We start from the raw sequence: 10,165 nt of genomic DNA on the forward strand, positions 1-10,165 counted from the left end.
AAATATCTCTCTAATCATTCACTAAATGCCTAGGTCTACCTCCACTTATTCACATCCTACCAGACTTTGTCTGTACATTATGCCTTGAATCTACTCTATCACACCCAGAAACATGCTCCTTTTACTCTCTGTTCGAACGTCCTAGACGACCAGTTTCTTATTGCCTTTAGCCATACCCTTATCCAACTCCTCCTCTGTTCCTCTGGTGATGTAGAGATTAATCCAGCTTGGCAGTGCCTAGCTCCACTCCTATTCCACAGGTGCTCTCATTTGTTGACTTCTTTACCATAAAGCCTTGATTTCATGCATTTTTAACATTAGAGGCTCCTCCCCTAAGTTTTTTTTTATTCACTGCTTTAGGCACACTCTGCAACTCGGAGTCCTAGCAGTGTCTGAATCCTGGCTTTAGGAAGGACCACCAAAAACCCTGAACATTTCATCCCTAACTATTAACATTTTTCCGACAAGATAGAACTGCTAAGAGAGGCGGTGTTGCAATCTACTGCAGAGATATGCCTGCTGAGTTCTGTCTTACCATCCAGGTCTGTACCCAAACAAATTCGAGCTTCTACTTTTAAAATCCACTTTTCCAGAAACAAGTCTTTCACAGTGCGCTTGCTATAGGACCACCCTCTACCCCCAGCTGTGCCCTGGAAACCATATGTGTGAATTATTGCCCCCATCTATTCTGCAGAGCTCGTGCTGCTAGGTGAACTAAACTGGGACATGTTTAACACCCGGGCTATCCAACAATCTAAGCTTGATGCCCTCAATCTCACACAAATTTTCAATGAACCCACCAGGTACAACCCCAAATCCGTAAACACGGGGCACCCTCAAAAATCTGACACGATAGGTGGATTAACAACAAGCTAAGCTGTGTTTTGGTATATTTCACTTGTGATTGCATGATTATAAATATTTTTAGTAATATTTAGGGCACTGCAATTCAGCGGTTGTTTAGGAAAATGATCCCGTAAAAGGGATCCGTAGCGCAGAGAAGTTAAATAAGCATGCCCCATTCAAAAAATTTAGAACCAGGAATATATAGCCCTTGTTCACTCCAGACCTGACTGCCCTTGACCAGCACAAAAACATTCTGTGGCGTTCTGCATTAGCAACGAATAGCCCCCGTGATATGCAACTTTTMAGGGAAGTTAGGAACCAATATACACAGGCAGTAAGGAAAGCAAAGGCTAGCTTTTTCAAGCAGAAATTTGCATCCTGTAGCACAAACTCAAAGTTCTGGGACACTGTACAGGCCATGGAGAATAAGAGCACCTCCTCCCAGCTGCCCACTGCACTGAGGCTAGGAAACTGTCACCACCGATAAATCCACTATAATTGAGAATTTCAATAAGCATTTCTCTACGGCTGGCCATGCTTTCCACCTGGCTACCCCTACCCCGGCCAACAGCCCTGCACCCCCCACAGCAACTCGCCCAAGCCTCCCCCATTTCTACTTCACCCAAATCCGGATAGCTGATGTTCTGAAAGAGCTGCAAAATCTGGACCCCTACAAGTCAGCCGGGCTAGACAATCTGGACCCTCTCTTTCTAAAATTATCTGCTGAAATTGTAGTAACCCCTATTACTAGCCTGTTCAACCTCTCTTTCGTATCGTCTGAGATTCCCAAAGATTGGAAAGCTGCCGAAGTCATCCCCCTCTTCAAAAGGGGAGACACTCTACACCCAAATTGCTACAGACCTATGTCTATCCTACACTGCCTTTCTAAGGTCTTCGAAAGCCAAGTTAACAAACAGATTACCGGCCATTTCGAATCCCACCGTACCTTCTCCGCTATGCAATTTGGTTTCAGAGCTGGCCATTCAGACCACAGCCATGCTCAAGGTCCTAAACAATATCATAACCGCCATCGATAAGAGACATTACTCTGCAGCCGTATTCATCGACCTGGCCAAGGCTTCGACTCTGTCAATCACCACATTCTTATCTGCAGACTCAACAGCCTTGGATTCTCAAATGATTGCCTCGCCTGGTTCACCAACTACTTCTCTGATAGAGTTCCATGTGTCAAATCGGAGGACCTGTTGTACGGACCTCTGGCAGTCTCTATGGGGGTGCTACAGGGTTCAATTCTCGGGCCAACTCTCTTCTCTGTATACATTAATGATGTCGCTCTCGCTGCTGGTGATTCTCTGATCCACCTCTACGCAGACGACACCATTCTGTATACCTCTGGCCCTTCTTTGGACACTGTGTTAACTAACCTCCAGACGAGCTTCAATGCCATACAACTCTCCTTCCGTAGCCTCCAACTGCTCTTAAATGCAAGTAAAATGAAATGTGTGCTCTTCAACCGATCGCTGCCCGCACCTGCCCACCCGTTCAGCATCACTACTCTGGACGGTTCTGACTTAGAATATGTGGACACCTACAAATACCTAGACTGTAAACTCTCCTTCCAGACTCACATTAACATCTCCAATCCAAAATGAATCTAAATCGGCTTCCTATTTAGCAACAAAGCACCTTCACTCATGCTGCCAAACATACCCTGTAAAACTGACCATCCTACCGATCCTCCACTTCGCGATGTCACTTACAAAATAGCCTCCAACACTCTACTCAACAATTGGATTGCAGTCTACACGTCTATCTGTTTTTTCACCAAAGCCCCATATACTACCACCACTGCGACCTGTATGCTCTCTTTGCTGAGCCCTCGCTTCACACTCGTCACCAAACCCACTGGCTCCAGGTCATCTACAAGTCTTTGCTAGGTACAGCACCCACCCATAGCATGCGCTCTTGCAGTATATCTCACCGGTCACCCCAAAGCCAATTCCTCCTTTGCCGGCCTTCCTTCCAGTTCTCTGCTGCCAATGACTGGAATGAACTGCAACAAACACTGAAGCTGGAGACTCATCTTCCTCACTAGCTTAAGCACCAGCTGTCAGAGCAGCTCACAGATCACTGCACCTTACATAGCCATCTGTAAGTAGCCCATCCAACTACCTCATCCCCATGACTGTATTTATTTATTTATCTTGCTCCTTTGCACCCCAGTATCTCTACTTGCACATTCATCTTTTGCACATCTACCATTCCAGGGTTTTATTGCTATATTGTAATTACTTCGCCACCATGGCCTATTTATTGCCTTACCTCTCTTATCCTACCTCATTTGCACACACTGTATATAGACTTTTTCTACTGTATTATTGACTGTATGTTGTTTATTCCATGTTAACTCTGTGTTGTTGTATGTGTCAAACTGCTTTGTTTTATTTTGGCCAGTCGCAGTTGTAAATGAGAACTTGTTCACAACTAGCCTACCTTAAAATAAAATAAAAATTCACACAGTCTCCTCGAACATTGATGTTGAGTTGTGGCTGTTATTCTGTGAAGCATAGTGTGCCGCAATCTGCAATTGATTGCCGATTGCTGAGGCTTGTAACTCTAATGAACTTATCCTCTGCAGCAGAGGTAACTCTGGGTCTTCCTTTCCAGTGGCAGTCCTCGTGAGTGCCAGTTTCATCAAAGCGCTTGATGGTTTTTGCGACTGAACTTGAAGAAACTTTAAAGTTTTTGACATTTTCCGTATTGACTGACCTTCATGTCTTAAAGCAATGATGGKGTGTCCTTTCTCTTTGCTTATTTGAGCTGTTCTTGTCATATTTTACCAAATAGGTCTATCTTCTGTATACCACCCCTGCCTTGTCACAACACAACTGATTGGCACAAAYGCATTAASAAGGAACGAAATTCCACAAATTAACTTTTTAACAAGGCACACCTGTTAATTGAAATGCATTACAGGTGACTACATCATGAAGCTGATTGCGAGAATGCCAAGAGTGTCATCAAGGCAAAGGGTGGCTACTTTGAAGAATGTCAAATATAACATCTATTTTGATTTGTTTAACACTCTTTTGGTTACAACATGATTCCATATGTGTTATTTCAGAGTTTTGATGTCTTCACTATTATTATACAATATAAAAAATAATAAAGAAAAACCCTGGAATGAGTAGGTGTGTCCAAACTTTTGACTGGTACTGTATATATATTTTCTTAACAAAGTTACGCTTCTCAAAACGTACTTAACGGGTGGATCGACCCAAAAGGAATGTGTCTCTCCAGTCCTCTCCCTTCCCCGAGAGAGCTTCCGTCAGATAAGACTGTGTGCTCTGATTAATCATGTAATGAAACGCTTGCGACACCATTCTAAAGGAGTGTTATCCAGGGAAAGTGGGCCACGGTGGAGATGAATGTGTAGGCCAAGAAGCCWGGGATGAGATTTATTGCTGTTCCAAAAGATACTGCTAGGTCTGGGGTCTCTTTTGAGAAAAGAGAGCCACAGAAGTTTTTTATCACTGTCCACCACCAAACACAATTTTGAGAAATTCAGGAGAAGAAAAAAAGAAGAATACAGACAGAAAGACAGGTTTCATACACTCCGAGTGGGACAGGTGATCTATGAATAACGCACCACAACACTACATAGGGTACAATGAGTGTTCCTGACCATGATAAGTTGATGAGCATTGACACTGGGGAAAAGCTTACAAAAAATGTACCATGATATTTTTTTTATTGCGCGACCATGGTACATCTTTTGAACTATTGTTTTTTTGGTCACTACCATGGCAGGAAAATAACATGGTACTGGTGCAAACATCATGGCATTTTCCTGCCATGGCAGTGACCAAAAAAAMCATGATATTTTTGTACTAGCTAACATGGTACAAAAATTAACCATGRCAGTACAATGGAAAAAAGACCATGGTTTTGTTCAGTTAAGAAAAAAATCTTATTTACAATGACGGACTACCAAAAGGCAAAAGGCCTCCTGCATGGACAGGGGCTGGGATTAAAAATAAAATAAAAATATAGGACAAAACACACATCACAACAAGAGAGACACCACAMCACTACATGAAGAGAGACCTAAGACAACAACATAGCATGGCARGAACACATGACAACACAGCATTGTAGCAACACAACCTGACAACAACATGGTAGCAACACAACATGGCAGCAGCCCAACATGGTAAAATATGGTACAAACATTATTGGGCACATACAACAGCACAAAGRGCAAGAAGGTAGAGACAACAATATATATCACGCAATATCACGCAAAGCAGCCACAACTGTCAGTAAGAGTTGTGTGTGCTTTGGGGACCTTTAACAGAATGTGACTGGCAGATAGGGTGTTGTACAGTGCCTTGCAAAAGTATTCATCCCCCTTGGCGTTTTCCTATTTTGTTGCATTACAACCTGTAATTAAAATGAAATTTTATTTGGATTTCATGTAATGGACATACACAAAATAGTCAAAATTGGTGAAGTTAAATGAAAAAAAGAAAGTAAAAAAAAATATTTAAAAAAAAATCATGGAAAAGTGGTGCGTGCATATGTATTCACCCCCTTTGCTATTACACCCCTAAATAAGACCTGGTGCAACCAATTACCTCCAGAAGTCACATAAATAGTTAAATAATGTCCACCTGTGTGCAGTCTAAGTGTCACATGATCTGTCACATGCTCTCAGTATATATACATCTGTTCTGAAAGGCTCCAGAGTCTGCAACACCACTAAGCAAGGAGGCACCACCAGGCAAGGAGGCACCACCAGCTCTCCAAACAGATAAGGGACAAAGTTGTGGAGAAGTACAGATCAGGGTTGGGTTATGAAAACATATCCAAAACTTTGAACATCCCACGGAGCACCATTAAATCCATTATTAAAAAATAGAAAGAATATGGCACCACAACAAACCTGCCAAGAGAGGGCCACCCACCAAAAATATCAGACCGGGCAAGGAGGGCAATAATCAGAGAGGCAACAAAGAGACCAAAGATAACCCCGAATGAGCTGCAAAGCTCCACAGCRGAGATTGGAGTATCTGTACATGGGACCACATTAAGCCATACACTCCACAGAGCTTGGCTTTACGGAAGAGTGACCAGAAGAAAAGCCATTGCTTAAAGACAAAAATAAGCAAACACGTTTGGTGTTCGCCAAAAGGCATGTGGGAGACTCCCAAACACATGAAGAAGGTACTGTGGTCAGATCAGACAAAAATTTTGCTTTTTGGCCATCAAGGAAACACTATGTCTGGCGTTAACCCAACCACTCTCATCACCCCGCGGGCACCATCCGCGGGCACAGTTTTTCATCAGCAGGGACTTTGAAACTGGTCAGAATTGAAGGAATGATGGATGGCGCTAAATACAATGAAATTTATGAGGGAAACCTGTTTCAGTCTTCCAGAGATTTGAGACTGAGATAGAGGTTCACCTTCCAGAGGACAATGCATACTGCTAAAGCAACACTCGAGTGGTTTAAGAGAAAACATTTAAATGTCTTGATATGGCCTAGTCAAAGCCCAGACCTCAATCCAATTAGAATCTGTGGTAAACACCTTAAAGATTGCAGTACACCAGCGGAACCCATCCAACTTGAAGGAGCTGGAGCAGTTTTGCCTTGAAGAATGGGCAAAAATCCCAGTGGCTAGATGTGCCAAGCTTATAGAGACATACCCCAAGAGACTGTAACTGCAGCAAAAGGTGGCTCCATAAAGTATTGCCTTTGGGGGGGTGAATAGTTATGCACGCCCAAGTTTTCTGTTTTTTTGTCTTATTTCTTGTTTGTTCACAATATAAAATATTTTGCATCACCCAAGTGGTAGGCATTCTTATGAAAATAAAAATGATACAACCCCCCCAAAAAATTTCTATTTTAATTCCAGGTTGATAAGGCACATAATAGGAAAAATGCCAAGGGAGGTGAATACTTTCACAAGCCACTGTATGTGGAGGATAAGGGCTGCAGTAGGTATCTCAGATAGGAGGGAGTGTGGCCTAAGAGGGTTTTATAAATAAGCATCAACCAGTGGGTCTTGCGACGGGTATACAGAGATRACAAATTTACAGAGGAGTATAGAGTGCAGGGATGTGTCCTATAAGAACATTGGTGGCAAATCTGATGGCCAAATGGTAAAGAACATCTAGTCGTTTGAGAGCACCCTTACCTGCCAATCTATAAATTACGTCTCCGTAATCTAGCATGGGTAAGATGGTCATCTGAATCAGGGTTAGTTTGGCAGGTGGAGTGAAAGAGGAGCGATTACGATAGAGGAAACCAAATCTAGATTTAACCCACTAGCAGCATGTGTGAAACATAAAAGCAAGATACACTATGTATGTGGACACACCTTCATTGACTGGGACAAACATTGGAAGTAGAATGGCCTTACTGAAGAGCTCAGTGACCTTCAACGTGGCACCGTCATAGGATGCCACCTTTCCAACAGGTCAGTTCATTGAATTTCTGCCATACTAGAGCTGCCCCGGTCAACTGTAAGTGCAGTTATTGTGAAGTGGAAATGTCTAGGAGCAACAACGGCTCAGCTTCAGAGTGGTAGGCCACACAAACTCACAAAACGGGAAAGCTGAGTGCTAAAGCTCATAAAAATCATCTGTCCTAGTTGCTTCCGAGTTCCAAACTGCCTTTGGAAGCAATGTCAGCACAAGAACTGTTCGTTGGGAGCTTCATGAAATGGGTTTCCATGGCTGAGCAGCCACACACAAACCTAAGATCACCATACACAATGCCAAGTGTCGGCTGGAGTGGTGTAAAGCTCACCACCATTGGACTCTGGAGCAGTGGAAACGCTTCTCTGGAGTGATAAATCACGCTTCACCATCTGGCAGTCCGACGGACAAGTCTGTGATTGGCCGACGCAAGGAGAACGCTACCTGCCCCAATGGATAGTGCCAACTGCAGAGTTTGGTGGAGGACGAATAATGGTCTGGGGCTGTTTTTCATGGTCTGGGCAAGGCCCCTTAGTCCCAGTGAAGGGAAATCTTAACACTACAGCATACAATGACATTCTAGACGATACTGTGCTTCCAACATTGTGGGAACAGTTTGGGGAAGGCCCTTTCCTKTTTCAGCATGACAATGCCCCTGTTCACAAAGCGAGGTCCATACAGAAATGGTTTGTCGAGATCAGTGTGGATGAACTTGACCGGCCTACACAGAGCACTGACCTCAACCCCATTGAAGACCTTTGGGATGAATTGGAACACCGACTGCAAGTCAGGCCTAACCGCGCAACATCAGTGCCCGACCTTACTAATGCTCTTGTGGCTGAATGGAAGCAAGTCCCCACAGCAATGTTCCAACATCTAGTGGAAAGTCTTCCCATAAGAGTGAAGGCTGTTATAGCAGCAAAGGGGAGACCAACTCCATATTAACGCCCATGGTTTTGGAATGAGATGTTCGGCAAGCAGGTGTCCACATACTTTGGTCATGTAGTGTAGTTGTTCCCGGTCTATTATGATGGTCTGTGTCCCAACGTTTTCAARTTAAAGTGACAAAACAATGTAGTAATTTATGGTACTCACATAATGTAACATTGACTTCTCACTCTGTAATGGCAAATCGTAGGCTTAGTACCTTCTTAAACCCCTTTAGCTCATAGTGAACAACCACATCACACATGGTAATGCTCTTCAACTTTAGGACCTGGATAGGGTATGGTGAGAATAATGAAGGAGTCTGAAACCTTAGTTTTAAAATAGTTTATCTGGTGCTTCTCTCTTCAATACAGTTTTCAGTTGGCTCTCTCTCATTCAACTGTCTTGGCTACGCGTATACAATTCTAAATAACAACATACATTTTTTTTATTTTTAATACATTTACCAGTAATTATCAACGTCTCCCTGGAGGTAAGGATGGCAGCAGTGGTGTAGTCTACCGTGATACGGATATCACTTATTATTGATATCTATATAGCCACTGATGTGAATCACACTGCTGCTCTCTCATTTAGCTATTTGTGCCCTATACGGATTGTGGTTGTTGTGGATGCCTGTTCACAAATCTAAATGTGTATTTCAACCCAATAATGGTTGAATTCAAGAAGTTTAAGCTGCCTATCAATTCTTGTTTTGTTTTTTACCAGTGGACAGCCAGTGAAAATGCGCTCTTGCAACAGCTAAATATTGCGGATCCAAGCCTACGGAATAAAAATTTGGATTTTATTGCTCAATCTAATTCATGCTGATCAAAAAAAAATCCATAGGCCTAATGGACACATGCTCAAACTTTTGATAGTCTTAAAGGGGGCAATCTGTAGTTGCTACATCCATTTTTGGATTTATAAATTATATATATACATTGATTCTTGAAGAAAATAACTTATAAATGCCTCATGAGCTTACTTCAACTGTCACACTCCATGAGAACCTAAAATTTAAGCTTATAGCATCATAACATGGTTAAAAAAATATATATAATGGAAGGTCAGTCCTTGCATCCATAGCTCTGTCTATTAATCTGAGAGTTGTTACATTTCTCTACACCCATCCCTCAGTTTTTTTACCAAAACAGAGGCCCTCAGCTTTTTACCAAAACAGAGGCTGGCCAACCATTTTGTTATTGTTTTATCTGTGGATTTGCCCTTTAAACAGCTGCATATTATCAAGATATCAAAGTGTCACCAACAAAACTTTAAACAATAGGCCTATAGCAAATGCAGCATATGACATTCATTTTTCACATGTAAATAGCACTTTTTAGTAGTGCTCAAAGCATGCCATTCCATGAGCGCAGCATTTATTTTTTAAACTCGAAGCAATGAGCCCAATCAATCCTCTATGACAACAAAATCATAAACAACAGAGTAGGGCTGGCTAATAAGTCCTTGGTTTTGGCGTCATGCTCAGGTAAAACAATTAGGATAATCTATACTTCCATATTTCAAAGTCCTATTCTTGAAGATCAAGGTGTGTAACATTTATTGGAATGACTGGAATTCTGATAGACTGTTTTTTAATGAAAATATTTAATTTAATCGTATTATTATATGTAGTTGTCAGGACCCGGTGCGAGAAACAGTCACTAATAATCGTCAGAACCCAGAAGATGAGGCAGACACAGCAGTACTAGAGATGGTGGTTTAATTAAAGAATAAAATCTTCAGGCAAAGAAACTCAAACCACAATGTCCAAAAATAAAGCCAAGAGGCACAAAATGGAACTCCTCCAAAATACAAAAGAAACCCCACAAAGTGGTAAAAAACAGCAGGGAAAAACAAACCTCAAAAGACTACTCAAATAATACACAAGAACTAAACCAGAGAACCTCTGGAAAATCCAACAAGAGAAATATCTGTATAAAAC

This window comes from Salvelinus sp. IW2-2015, linkage group LG14 (genome assembly GCF_002910315.2).
Source record: "Salvelinus sp. IW2-2015 linkage group LG14, ASM291031v2, whole genome shotgun sequence".
Taxonomy (NCBI): Eukaryota; Metazoa; Chordata; class Actinopteri; order Salmoniformes; family Salmonidae; genus Salvelinus; species Salvelinus sp. IW2-2015.